At 31.0% G+C, this 16,086-nt stretch overlaps 1 protein-coding gene across 4 annotated transcripts in view; it reads right to left on the reverse strand.

The window, feature by feature from the left end:
• The window catches only part of LOC139821013 (acyl-CoA Delta-9 desaturase), a 36,116-nt gene extending 24,946 nt beyond the window's left edge, over positions 1-11,170 (reverse strand). Inside the window, exons 1-3 of one of the 4 annotated variants that reach the window (XM_071791706.1) lie at positions 11,154-11,170; positions 9,555-9,637; positions 9,252-9,293 (exon numbers count right to left, since the gene is read on the reverse strand). The gene's annotated coding sequence lies outside the window, so the exon portion shown is untranslated. Of the gene's footprint in view, positions 1-4,563; positions 4,697-5,129; positions 5,226-9,251; positions 9,294-9,554; positions 9,638-10,210; positions 10,226-11,153 lie in introns of those variants that run through there. The other 3 variants (XM_071791705.1, XM_071791707.1, XM_071791708.1) reach the window with 3 other exon arrangements.
• Between the last annotated feature and the right edge of the window lie 4,916 nt (positions 11,171-16,086).

A 16,086-nucleotide genomic window follows, 5' to 3' on the forward strand; every position in this document is an offset into this window, starting at 1 on the left:
TGAAAAAAGAATCCAGTTAACCTAAAGATAAAAAGATTTGCAGAAAAACAGATTTTTTATTTTCTTATCTTTTTTATCTTATTACTTTAAGTAAATTAAATAAATTTTATTTATAAATAATTTAAATTACATTAAATTAAACGTGTAATTGGAAGTTATAGTAGTATGACATTATATAATACAAAATCATATTATTGAACAAATGCACATAGAAACTATTTTTATCGATTAATATAGCTTCTTAATTAAATATTATTCTTATAGCACAGCTATACATTTAAAATATATACAGATATATATTCTTCTACATGTGTTATTCAAGTTCATGTCTATGGCCAGTATTCATAGTCAGATCTTATATTTAAGACCGTCTTAATACGTCTTATATTACGATCTTAAGATGTTATGAACCAATCACAGAGCCGTATTAGCATCTTAAGACATTACTTGATAAGTCTTGAAATAAGAACCGACTATGAATACCGGCCATAGAGACGCTGATGATGTCATCAATTTTTTTTAATATAGGAAAAAACCGCGCTCGTGATCTTTTGTGTCAAAAAAGTGGAAGATACAACATTTCTCGACTATAAATATCGGCCTAAGATTCGAATTTATGTAAAAATATAAAACAAAAATGCAGGTGTTTCTCTAATCTTTAATCTATCGATCATTATTTTAGATTCATTCTGAAGTCACTTGTCTTCCTGCAAATCTTTTTTGCATTCGTAAACAAGAATAGCAATTTCTTAAAATTCCATGATAATTCATGTCATCCATGATAATTAAAATAAATTTAATGTAAAGATAAAATATCATTTTTTAAATAGTATTAGATTATTTTAATTGAATATAATACTTAAACGAGCTATACTTTCTCCTCCCAAAAATTCAAAAGAGCTTAATAGATTTATTTCATCTTGAAAAATGTCATCCTTAAAATAGAATGAAATATAAAAGTGTTTATAACAATATTGTGAATAAATCACTTATTTCTATATTGCGCTTAAGGCATGAGAAAAAATTGAAGCATTAATTCTATTTTGATCTATAAATACTATTGTGCAAAGACATATTTATGTTAAAATAAATGATAAATTAATTAAAGATTATCGATGTTAAAGTTAACGAGTAACAAGGAAAAGTGAACTTTGAGAGTCAAAGCGGTTAGTTGTGTGTGAGTTAACGTTATGTAACATTAAATTAGATAATAATTTAAATTATAAATCGTACGTTTCGTCTTTATCTTGAGCCATCTTTAGCGGTGATAAATAAATTAAATAATCTCAGCTCTCCGACAAACATAAGATGAATATTTAAAAATTAAATATAATATGGAGGGGTAAAAGCCATAGTGGTGTAAGTCAAAATTTTTAAAATATTGATTCGTGTGCATAGATGCAATCTATACAATTGCACACGAGTCAATATTTTTAAAAATTTGACTTACACCACTATAGCTTTTACTCCTCCATATAAAGATAGCATAATTTGTAAGATGAAGAAATACCAGATTAATTCTGCTAATATTCATAGTCTGCAAAATATTTGGACTAAAAATAAAAAATTGGAATTAACCGGCAAAGAGAAGTGGAATTCACTCACCAAGTCCAAAGAATGTAAGATTGACAAACTGAAGATTTGAGAAAGATATCGGAAACTAAAATAATTTTTAAACGGTATAGTGGTTGTATAATCAAAACAATGATGCAAAACAACGATACAATTAAAAACGGACGTTTTAAATGACAACTGATTCGTTTGGCAATAAATCGTTGATTCAACTACTATTATTTAAAACCATGTCATTGTCGACTACAATTTAATTGTGTCATTGTCTCGATTATATCAACCGGCGCGGCGCTTAAAAATCAACTCAGTTTCCGAGGTTTTTTCCCAAGGCTTCAGTTTGTTAATCTCACGTTCTCTGGACTTGGTTTGATGAGTGGATCTCACTTTTCTTTGCTGATTAGTCCCAATTTTCATTTCTAGTCCGAATATTTTGCAGACTATGAATATTAGCAGTAATATGCTGTGTATTTTCTCTTAAAAATTACACTATCTTTGTACATTTAATTTTTTAATTCTCACCTTCTGCTTGACAGAATGTTTGAGATTATTTAATTTATCTATCACTGTGTCATTAAAAACTCAAAGAACAAAAACAATTTATAATTTATATTAAATTATTGATTAAATGTTACATAACGTTAACTCATACACAACTAATCGCGTTTGACTCTCAAAGCTTACATTTCCTTGTTACTCATCAATATTAATATTTTTTATTACGAGTGCGTACTACGATTAATCAAGTGCTATCGTAAATAATCTCTCAAAGAATTTTATGGCAATTATGACATTACAAGGTATGTAGCGAGATATATTTAACCCTAGAACTCATGAGAGGGGTCGATTTCGACCCCAGGCAAACTTTAAAAAAAGAGGTTTTTGCTGATTTTCTGCATTTTTCGGTCTTTAAATGGCTTTTTTCACTAACTAAACTTGAGTAAAATTAAATTTACCGCATACCATTCTCTTCGTTATTAAAAAACGAAGAAATTCATGTAGGTTTAAAGGCCCTTTATTTCTGTAGGACCGGTTTTACGATCAAATAAAGCGTGGGGTCGATATTGCCCCCAGTCATGCGTTAGAAGGTCAAAAAAATGATACATGGGTTCTAGGGTTAATGAGTCGAACTCGCGCGTAAACAAGCATTTCATGAACGAGCAATTTAGGTATTTAGGTATATAATAAAAATATTATCCATATTCTCATACACGCATGATTTATGGCTTATGGTAATCGTGCGTGTAAAAGATTTCGATGTTCTGACAGTAGAATAATATTAATTTTAATTACAAATTTTTTTTCTCTCTATTGAAAAGAAAATTGAGTACTATATTATGTTGTATGAAATAAAATGTATTAAACATTTCTTTTGAATCTCACCAAGAAACAAGAATATCTTCACGAAAAAAAAGAAGTTGTAAAATATGGACAACTAACATTTAACAACTAACATTTTTTTAAGCAATAGTAGCAAAAGGCTCTCGCAGCAAAAAGAAATGTATATAGACTTGCGGTAGCTAATTTTTTTTCCGTGTCAGGATATATTTAGCAAGTGCATGCCAAAATAACGGCATGAAAGAAGAAACACGAGGCATTGGACTGAAACGAAAGACGTCTTGACGATTAAGGGACCAAAACCAATGGTCGAATCGTCACGATGATTATTTGCCAATTATAGCCGGATGAAATGAAAGTTTGAATTGTTAATAATAATAACCTGTCGAGACGCAAAAGAAAAGGATAAAAATATCCTATTTTCCAAAGTACAATTTGCGTGCGTCATCTACTGTAAGCAGACTTAATTTACTCGTTTCGTTCGTTAATCCGTTAGTCAATTCTTTGAAGTAGACGCGCGGCGCTATTTTAAAGTAGTCGCAAGCGCGATATATTCTCGAACACATAATAAGAATCCTATGAGTAACTCCAAACATTTCGAAGTTACACACAGCTAACTGTATAGGTACATTGGATTCTTCGTAAATATCTTCCAAATAAAAGAAACTGGTTGACACGATTTCAACAGAATACTAATAGTATTCTTGGAATCTTAAATCGAATTCTCCAAGTCACAAGAATCGATTATTGCATTATGCCAGTCCAGTAATATCACAAGACTACAAGAAGAGTTTTTTTATCGGAAAGAAGAACCACTATTTTATACATATGTATTTCGACATGCTGAAACCGAATATGACCTTTAAAATAATGTAGCACGTCAAGTTTTTGTTATAACAGGCATAAAAGGCCCAAATTAAGCATTTTTCATATTCTTCATAGGACGTGCATACTGATTAAATTTTCTTAGCTCAAAAACAATTATTATGTACATTTGTGTCTATTGTGTGGACTCAGGGAAATCAAGCACCCCGTATATAACATAGCTTAATATCTCGCTTATTAAAAGTTTTGTATGTTTCATCACACACAAATGTACATAATTATTTTTAAGCTAAGAAAATTTAATCACAGCGTGCACGTTCTATGTAAAATATGAAAAATGCTTAATAGTGAGCCTTTCTTGCCCGTTACTACAAAAACTTTACGTCCTACGTTATTTTAAAGGTCATATTCGGTTTTAGTAAATATATCAAAATACATAAAAAATAGTGGTTCTTCTTTCCGGTAAAAAAAACTTTCTATTTTTGTGGTTCTGTGTATTTAAAACGCATTACTTAATATGGGCTCGTTTGTCGAAGTTAATTCGTGCCATTATAATAAATTAGCGTATATACAGAGTGATATACAGAAGGAAAATGCAACTTTTACAAACATAAACTGAACTGATCGATTAAAATATGCCACATTTACATATAATTAGCTAGATTTCATGGTAAAAAAAATCGCGAATAAGTATCTTGACACTCACACGTGTCAGGCGATAAGTCGGTTGGCGAACTCGATTTTGTGTTTAGACGTGTTTTGTCCAAAGGAAAATTTTTTTTGAAACTATTACGACTGTTACTGTCTGCGTTGTTTAACTAATATCAGTACCTTGTATCGGCGCCTTTCGAGGCCTCCAACCTTTGTATTTACCCCGCTTGCGTAAAGACGAGTGGATCGTCCTGGCCTTATTTAGAGCAGTATTGCTTGACGGCCAAATTATAAGAAGAAAAAGTGTCAGGCGATAAATTGCAATTATGATCATATGCAATCATGCAAGTTAAGTCAAGAACCTTTGACTTGAGTGCTGTAATTATACGATCGACGGATTAAAAATCATAGGTGACGGCGATTAAAGTGAGATAATGAGATAAAAAGTCGATGACCGATGACAGTCAGCGTGGCGGTAGCTGACGACAGACGACCGATGCACACCTTGCCTCGGACAAGGGTTGCGCAGTGCATTTTAGCAGCAGCACCGCCACCACCACCCCATCCCCGGAGATATACTCGGTCTCTCCCTGGCTGTTTACCGCGATCTCGATCCTCTTATCATACCGATTTTTGGCTCGTGTCGCGAGGAAAGTGAGTGCATGCGCGCGGCTGATCGCGCGAGCGAGTTAAAGTCTTCCGTTCGCGGAAAATAACAGGTGGAAACAGTAAAGACGGTACCGTACCCGGATGGTCCCGGCTGGTCCGATTGATCCGTAGCGCCACTACTGCCATCATGCCCGCGGTCCACGGCGAAGGGGAATACTCGCAGTTATCTCGGTCGATAAACAATGACGAAAAAGAGGGGAAATATAGAGTTTTAGATCAGCCTTTCCAAAATAAAAATTTATTTAAATTCAAATTAAATTAAATAGGAATTTTTATGTCAATATATCTGAATAAAAATAATCTAAATTCAAATTCAAATTCAGATCCTTTAGATTTATTCAAGTCTGTGAGATGTTACAGAATCCACGAACTTAATTTTATTTTTATTTTAATTAAAATCTAAATTTTACTCTAAATTAATTTATCAATCATGTTAAAGAATAATGTTTATGTTTAATTTTAATCATGACAATAACTAATTTTTATATTATTTATATTATTTACAGTATCTCTGCGCTGCAACAAGAACTTTATTAATGATTTTTCATGGATATCTATATTAATATTAATTTATTTAAAAATTAAAAATATCTCGAAGCAAGAAATGCAACGATTTTTCCAGTCGGTGCTGCCACGCGTGGTACGACCGCAAACGCAAATGCAAATTAAGTAATAAAAATAATGCGCAACTGTTCCTTCTTCTTTTTTAGTTCAGTTTTACTAACTTGAATCAAACGTAGAGGAATGAGGAGGAAAATTCAAGTATCCCGCGTATCTATGACCATTGTTTAAACATTCTGCATATGTCGAGATACGCAGAAGGGCATATTAGATGTGAAAACTGGCTTCCCTCCGTCCCCTACAAATACTGGTATCTTAAATTGTGACAATAAACTGTATTCCAATAAAATTTGTTAAACATTTATCAATACTTAATAAAATAAACTGCGAAAAGTCGAATACGTGTAAGTAAATATTTCATACAACATTAAATCAACAATAAAAAGTCGCAAATATAATCAGTAATCAGTATACAGCTATAAGTTTCATATAAATGTTGTCACGAATGACTGCAATATCGAGTACTATATTACTTATATTTATTGCATCAGGGATAGCTCTTAAAAAGCGGCTTTTTTATTATTTTGTTTTAAATATCTTGAATTTAATGTGTGTTAAGAATGTGCTTGATTTTAGAATCTAACTAAATCATCAAATCTTCCTACTTATCGGATAAAAAAATATAAAGATTAGTATAAAGAGAGAGAGAGATTTAGTTCACTATAGAATAATCATTACAAAATGGCAAAATTGCGGGGGCATAAAACAAAATAAAAAGATGAACTTCTAGGCGTGCAAATATATAAAAATACCTTTTACATATAAATATGTAGAAATAGTAAAAATTTTAAATTTATAAAGACACATACAAAATTTAATAAAATGTAACAACAAAATAAAAAATATTGAATTAAATACGATTAAATAGCAAATATAAAAATGTCAATTTCGCATATTTACACAATGATTGCGTATGTAAATATGCAAAAAAATCAATATAATAATAAACATTTACAAAACCCGACGCGCCATAGTCAAATTATGGTAATTTGGCTTAGATAGCTTAATATACCTATACTAATTGGAACAATTCCATGAACATAACGAGGACATTGTCATTGTATGTCTTACCAACAAAACAATTTGCAACAACCTTGTGTACTTATCTCACAGCTACTAACAAATTATAAATAAGAATTGTTTTCTTGTCTTTTATAAATATATTATTGTTTCAACTGTAACGATATTCGTTACTTATACGATTAATATATAAATATAAGCATAGAAATATTAAAAATTTGAAATCTATGTATATACATAGATTTCAAATCGTTTTTATATAAAAACGCATACAATTATATAAATATATAGATACATATATACGTATATAAAAATTACACAAATATATGGCCATATGTATGTACATACACATATTATAACATTTCATAAACATATAGGCATAGAAAAATTTTATAAAATATAACAATAAAACAAAAAAATATTAAGTTAAAATAAAAATGTCAATTTCGCATACTTGAACAATACTTGCGTATGCAAATACGCGAAAAATCTCCATATAATAATAGAAATTCACAAAACACGACGCGAAAAGGTCAAAATTTTTAATTCAATATTCAGTTTAATATAGTATATTTACAGTCGGAAATCAATGCGATTGTTGGAAGCATTCTAATTTTACTACGCATGCAATATAATCTGTTCCTTTCAGTTGCATTATTCCGTATTATTTTATATACGCGTATATATATATATATATATATATATATATATATATATTCTATACACCACACGGTATATAATCCTATAAACTTGATATGAGAACTGATGGATATAAGAATTTATTGAATTGCAACAAAGAATAAGAAAGAGTATAATCGAAAAGAACAGATTACAGTTATAACCAAGAGAAACTTAGCACTCACCATTTCGCGACGTCCTCGACGTCCATCGATGCATCTTCCGCTGCAATTTCATCTGGGATAGCACTCGGAAATAGTCCAGTAGCATCCCTGAGTCCCACGTCGATTGCACTTTACTTCAGTACACACAATACACTCGCGACACGAATTCGCGGAATTATATTTATGGGATATTTAATAATATCACAATAAACAAATTTTTAATTGAAAACAAATATAATAAAAAACGAAATTTGCGAATTCGGTTAAAGAGTTTCTATGTCCATTGCACTTTATTTTGTATCAGTTCACATCAGAATGCACTCGCGACGCGAAATACTAAATTTAATTTACGAATTTATTGAAAAAATCTTTATGGCAAAAAATTACTTTTTGTAGATAATTTATCGCGTAATAGTTAAAGATAAAATATGAAATATGCTTTAAAATCTGGAAAATAAAACGTGCGAATTCTTCTCATACAACTTATTGTTAGTGTATATGAACATTGCAATATTCCTTCGCAATATTTTTGCGAAGATCACCTGACTTTGCAATATCTCTGTGCGAAGTTTGTTCTTGCAATATTTCTACGCGAATCGCTTCGCCCTTAATATCCTTGCGAAGCTTAAGTCAGTTTTATATTGAAAGAAAAAATTAGATACATATCAAAAATACTTGCTCAAAGTTTTGAAAACTTTTTTATAATATTTTTAAAATTTTGACTTTGATAATCTTAATTAATATTTTATTATACAGTCACGATTGAATAAATATCTTAATATTTTACTAATATAATTCAGAATTGATTTTCAACAATAAAATGTATACGATCTTTTATAGATATAAATGCGATTTGCCATTTTGTCGACTTATCATCTCTTATTCGTTCTTGATGATTTCCCCTTTCTGCATGAACCTCGTCTAGCGTTAAAATTGACGCTTGAGCTTCGTGAGATGCAAAGAAATAATCAGAAATCGGGAATATTTTGTGCGCGTTAACGGATATCTCAATGCAATTTTTAATGTCCTAACTTTATCGTTTTTTAATTTTTCGTACAACAATTTGAAAATGAAAAAGATTACAAATTACAGATATTCGTAAAAATGAGGGTAATTAGAATTTCTCGTAGAAATCGTGACTTTTCAGTCATATATTTGTTACGATTACTTTATTAGATAGGAATAGAGATTCCGTTTGCAAAGAAAGAAAAAAAGTTTGCAATGAATACCGCAAATTTTGTGCCAAATTATTTAGTTTATGTAATTATTAGTATTAGCTTAAAGATTTCACCGTATAAAATGTTAGGCTTTACCATCGCTGCGACTTTTAGTTTTTGACTTTTTATTTATATATTCGCGATTAGATTTCCCATATATAGACGGTATGTATATGAATTTCATGAAAGTAAATGCGCGAATTTTAAATATTTTGTGGTAGCATTTTGCGTGTGTTTTACTACACTACTTTACAGTTTCTAAATACCGTTACGATTTTTAAAATTTGATTTTTTACGTACACACTTATCTCTCTCGATATTGCGATTTCTATAAACGATACTGATCCCAAAGAAATTATTATATACTCTTTTTCATTCGACGCTTCCCATGCGAATGTTCGCATCTAGAAGTCTACAAGCAAAATAAATCGCATTGATTTCAAAAATGACAATTTCGGCGGAAAGAAAAACCATCACCTGTACCCTAAATTCCACTCACCTATTCCGCCGACTCAGGACCGGCTACGTTCTGCATCTGAATCTGCAACACAAACATTATATCATTGATTAGATTAAGTTAAATAGTTTAATAGATAAATTGAAATTATTTGTTAATTCGTTAAGTTACTTTATCTTCGAATTAAATTTATTATAAAAAAATAATCAAAAACAATTTTTTTATTATTATTTGGCAAAAACATAATAGGCATACTACTATCTTCGAAATATTTTCTAAAATACATTTAAATTAATACAGTTAAACAAAATTAAATTATTAAAGTGGAATAAGCATGTTATATACCTTCGTGCCGATCCTGCTTGGCCCGAACCGGATCCTCCGATGCTGCCTCCGCCGAAGTTCACAGATTGCACTTTACTCTTTACCTATTGTTTCATTAATTTTAACATTAATCACACGTGCGCGCCAAATATCTTTATAATTTAACACAATATACGATACGATTAATGAGGTCGTATTAACTCTAAGCAATTTTATTTAAAAAAAAATTGATATATTAACATATCAGTTTGTAATTAATATTATTATTATATACTGCGATATTGCAAGAATAATTTATATTTCTTTGCATAAAAATATCAATTATCACGTGTAATTTGACAGGATACTCGAGGAACTTAATGTTTAATCGATCTATTAATATTATTTGTAACATTCCCGAAAAGTAAATGCAACTGCAAAGATACAGTTTGTTTGTATACACATATGCGTTCACACATTAGCGTAATATTAGAATGCATTCCGATCGAAGTTGTTTAGTTTCCTCCTAGATCTCTATTTCTAGCGAAAACGAAATAAATCCGAATCGGAATCCATTCCGAAAAATTCCGTAATAAAAGTGTCACCCCGATTCTAAATCGTCGAGCCGGTTAACTTGGCGAACAGCGAGATTACAGCGAGAATTACAGCGCGCGAAAGAAAGAGAATGAGAACATTACGTGGCTATCCTCGTCCATTGCTTGAATCTAACCGAAGTTCCGAGCGTACACACTACACGTACGCACGCGCCTTCTCTTTGTGTGCGTATCCCTACAATCCGATTTTCGAGTGAGCTGCGACGAGCGCGAGCCGTCTCCCTTGCTCCTTTTATTCCAGCATCAAGCATCAGTGCACGACGCTACCCGAACGCCCCTCGACTAATTCAAGTCGAAGCAGGTCGAAGTGAACAACCGCGCGCTACGCAGAACGCGTAGCCGGTAGTCGGTACCAGTCGGTATACGTGGTATGCGGGTATTGTAGGTGCCTTCCGCGCGCCGTGCCTCTCCCCACCCTACTTTACGTAAACATACGCGCGCCGTGCTTCGACTCCCCGCTCCCCGGCGGCGTGCGCGCGACGTATGTACCTCACCCCAGTCCCCACTACGTAGTACGTGCGCGCGCCGCGATGCGCCGCGACCGGCCTCGAACTCGAACTGCCGCGAACGTGCTGCGTTTTCTCGTCGTCGAGAAGAACGAGTAACCGGAGTAACGATAATATCGCAGACATAGATATTATACGCAGCACCGACTACACCGCACGTATCGTATATTCCCGCAGAACGAGAGAATTCGGAGGATTCTTTTTTTTCTTTGTGCGAGGAATCGAGGATGAGACGCGCGCGTAATAGCTCACTGTCAGTCGATAAAAATCTCTCACTACGGTAATCTGATGGATAAAATCTAACACGTTGAAATGGGTAAAACAATTCCGTAACTAACTGAACTGTATTACGATTTGATTGCTTAACTGTTAGCTGCTGTTACGAATTTTTCTCGCATTGTGTGATTTGAACAGATAACACGCACTGAACCGTGTATAGATATTCAATAAATGAACTATATTACGATTTAATTACAACAAATTTATTTTTCTATTATACTTCGTTGTAAACGATATATTACATTGGATATATCAACGATACTTTTATTCCGCACGATGTCAGTTTAATATAATACGTACACTGAAAGAGAGATAGTGAGAGAGAGAGGGGGGAGGTGGAGAATCACCAAGTCGCGTCATACGCAGTAAGGAGAAAGAACGGCGCGCGGTCGCGCGGTGTCGCCGGCGCGGCGCGCGTTCGGTCAAAGTCGTTTAATTTAAACGTACTTTTACGCCGTATTATTTACATGTTTTCGTCGAGCTTAACAAATAATGATAAGGAAATACTTAACGGCAATAAAGACTCCGCTTTGATTATCGGCTCTCATCGAGAGATAGATAGATAGATATAGATAGTAGATAGACAGAAACTCGCGAGTCGTTCTGTTTTTTTGCTGCACAAGTTGAATTCGTGATCGTTTACTGTTAACCGTCATTATAAATCTTTCGCGCAATGTTAATTTAATGTATAACGCGCTTTGAAATATAACTATTTTTTAATTAAAGTATTATAATATTATTATATTATGATTTAATTAACAGTTATATTTTTTATTACATTTCATTATGATTATTACATTATACATCAAACATATTAAGATGGTGCTACGATTTAAATGTTACGCTAATGTGTATAGAAACTTATATGTGTGTATATAAAACAAACTGTATTTTTGCAATTGCATTTACTTTTCGGGAATGTTACAAATAATATTGATAGATCGATTAAACATTAAGTTCCTCGTGTATCGTATCAAATAATACGTAATAATTGATATTTTTATGCAAAGAAATATAAATTATTCTTGCAATATCGCAATATATAATAATATAAACTATAATATAATATATATTAATTATAAACTAAAATATGTTAATATATATAAATTTTTTTTAAAATAAAATTGCTTAGAATTAATATCGCATTAATCGTATCGTATTATGTTAACAGATATTTCGCGCGCACGTGTGTGATTAATGTTAAAAGAATGTAATCTGTGGCCTAGTTTACACCGATCTCTTGATACGCGTATCGAATAGTATATTTGAGCTGATCAGCCAATAATCAAACTAATTTACTAGTTATTTACTATTTAATACGCGTATTAAGTGATCGGTATAAACTAAGCCTGTGAACTTCGACGGAGGCAGCACCGGAGGATCCGGTTCATAAGCCAAGCAGGATCGGCACGAAGGTATATAACACGATTATTCCACTTTAATAATTTAACTTTATTTAACTGTATTAATTTAAATGTATTTTAGAACATATTTCAAAGATAGTAGTATGCCTATTAAGTTTTTGCCAAATAATAATAAAAAAATTGTTTTTGATTATTTTTTTATAATAAATTTAATTTGAAGATAAAGTAACTTAACGAATTAACAAATAATTCCAATTTATCTATTAAACTATTTAACTTAATCTAATCAATGATATAATGTTTGTGTTGCAGATTCAGATGCGGAACGTAGCCGGTCCTGAGTCGGCGAAATCGGTGAGTGGAATTTAGGGTACAGGTGATGGTTTTTCTTTCCGCCGAAATCGTCATTTTTGAAATCAATGCGATTTATTTTGCTTGTAGACTTCTAGATGCGAACATTCGCATGGAAAGCGTCGAATAAAAAAGAGATATAAGTCAGTTTTATATTGAAAAAAAAGATAGATACATATCAAAAATACTTGCTCAAAGTTTTAACAACTTTGTTATAATATTTTTAAAATTTGACTTTGATAATCTTAATTAATTGTTATTATACAGTCACGATTAAATAAATATCTTAATATCTTTACTAATATAATTCAGAATTGATTTCCAACAATAAAATGTATACGATCTTTCATAAATATAAATGCGATTTGTCATTGTGTCGACTTATATCTCTTATTCGTTCTTGATGATTTCCCCTTTTCTGTATGAACGTCGTTTAGCGTTAAACGCTAGCGTTGACGCTTGAGCCTCGTAAGATGCGAAGAAATAATATAGATCAGAAATCGCCGGGAATATTTTGTGCGCGCGTTAACGGATATCTTGCGATTTTTAATTTTCTAACTTTTCTGTTTTACTTTCTGATTTTTAATTTCTCGTACAACAACAATTTGAATGAAAAAGATTACGAATTATAGAAATTCGTAAAAATGAGGATAATTAGAATCTCTCGTAGAAATCGTGACTTTTCAGTTATATATTTGTTACGATTACTTTATTAGATAGGAATAGAGATTTTATTTGCAAAGAATACCGCAAACTTTGCCAAATTATTTACATAGTTCGTGTAATTATTAATATTAGCTCAAAGGTTTCATCATATAATATAAATTATATAAAATATTAGGTTTTACCATCACTGCAACTTTTAGTTTTTTACTTTTTATTTATGTATTCGCGATTAGATTTATTACCATATCTATAGACGGTATGAATATAAATTTTATGAAAGTAAATGCGCGAATTTTAAATATTTTGTGGTAGCATTTTGCGTGTGTTTTACTACAACTAAGTACTTTACAATTTTTAAATACCGTTACGATTTTTAAAATTTGATTTTTTACTCATCTCTCTCGATATTGCGATTTCTATAAACGATACTTCCAAAGAAATTGTTAAGCTTTGCAAGGATATTGAGGGCGAAGCGATTCTCGCAGAAATGTTGCAAGAACAAACTTCGCACAGAGATATTGCAAAGTCAAGTGATCTTCGCAAAAATATTGCGGAGGAATATTGCAATTTTCATACACTAACAATAAGTTGTATGAGAAGAATTCGCACGTTTTATTTTCCAGATTTAACCATATTTCATATTTTATCTCTAACTATTACGCGATAGATTATCTATAAAAAGTAATTTTTTGCCATAAAGATTTTTTTCAATAAATTCGTAAATTAAATTTTAGTATTTCGCGTCGCGAGTGCATTCTGATGTGAACTGATACAAAATAAAGTGCAATGGACATAGAAACTCTTTAGCCGAACTCGCAAATTTCGTTTTTTTATTATATTTGTTTTTAATTGTTTATTGTGATCATATTATTAAATTTGCCATAAATATAATTCCGCGAATTCGTGTCGCGAGTGTATTGTGTGTACTGAAGTAAATTGCAATCGACGTGGGATGCTATTGGACAGGAATGCTAATTGAACTATTTCCGAGTGTTGTCGCGGATGAAATTGCAGCGAAAGATTCATCGGTGGACGTCGCGAAATGGTGAGCTTCGAGTTTCTACTGTAACTTTAATCTGTTCTTTTCGATTATACTCTTTTTTATTCTTTGTTGCAATTCAATAAATTCTTATATCCATCAGTTCTCATATCAAAGTTTAGGATATTATATACCGTGTAGTGTATAGAATATACGCGTATATAAAATAATACGGAATAATGCAACTGAAAAGAACAGATTATATTGCATGCGTAGTAATTAGAATGCTTCCAACAATCGCATTGATTTCCGACTGTAATTATACTATATTAAACTGAATATTGAATTAAAAATTTTGACTTTTTCGCGTCGCGTTTTTTAAATTTCTATTATTATATTGAGATTTTTCGCGTATTTGCATACGCAAGTATTGTTCAAATATGCGAAATTGACATTTTTTATTTTATCTTAATATTGTTTTGTTTTATTGTTATATTTATAAATTTTTTCGATGCCTATGTTTATGAAATATTATAATATGTGTATGTACATATGGACATATATTTGTGTAATTTTTATATACGTATACATATATATATATATATATATATATATATATATATATTTATTTATATAATTGTATGTGTTTTTATATAAAAACGATTTGAAATCTATGTATATACATAGATATCAAATTTTTAATATTTCTATGCATATATTTATATATTAATCGTATAAGTAACTAATATCGTTACAGTTGAAACAATAATATATTTAAAAGACAAGACTTCTTATTTATAACTTAGAAGCTGTGAGATAAGTACACGAGGTTGTTGCAAATTGTTTTGTTGATAAGACATACAATGACAATGTCCTCGTTATGTTCATGCTTAATGGAATTGTCCCAATTAGTAGGTATATTAAGCTATCTAAGCCAAATTATCGGAACAATAAATTATATATAGGTACAATTAATTTGCTAATCATTTGCTATTTTTTGCTTTCTAGTCTATATGCTTTTTTTACAAAGGCGTGGTAGCCTAATGTTGAACTATCTAGCCCTTTTTAATAGTTGGAGCAAAGAAATTACTTTTGAAAGAAAAAATTTACAAATAATTAATAAATTAATTCTATATATAATTAATTATATTCGGATAATTTGGCTTAGATAGCTTAATACATCTCAAATTAGTTCGGTTTCAATGCTTATTCTCTGAGCTGGTGGATAAATGATCTCGACACTTCTCTTTTTGCTCAGTTATAAATGCCATTTTGATTTCGATCATGTAATAAACTGTGATCATTACCTAAGTTTTACTTGTTAGATTTCCTTGCGGAGAATCACGCTATTCTTAGATTACACCAAATTGACAAGTTATTCACTTATATCTCGATAAATGTGAGATTTTTTAAATTTAATTGTTACCCTGTCGCTGAAGATGGCTCAAAGCGGAGTCAAAACGTCCGATTTATAATTTTGTATTTTATTAGTTATTGAAGATCAATATAACGTTGACTTATTTATGCATCGTCTAATGTTCTTCTCCCCTTTTTTTACTTGTCACTTATTAATGTCATATCATTATTTATCATCAATCATTATTTATCTATCGACATATTTGTCTTTATATGCAATTTAATGTAGCTCTTTTTGCAATTTTTTTAATTCTATAATGATTATTAATCGGTGTTTGATGAGATTTTAAACGCCCGTGTGATATATCATTTTGATATATCATTTGCTTTAAATGGCTCTTTGTTAGTATTTTACATTTTTATAATAAATATTCGAATAATTAAAATAATGTAAAACAT

The sequence above is a fragment of the Temnothorax longispinosus genome, chromosome 10 (genome assembly GCF_030848805.1).
Source record: "Temnothorax longispinosus isolate EJ_2023e chromosome 10, Tlon_JGU_v1, whole genome shotgun sequence".
NCBI classification, from domain to species: domain Eukaryota; kingdom Metazoa; phylum Arthropoda; class Insecta; order Hymenoptera; family Formicidae; genus Temnothorax; species Temnothorax longispinosus.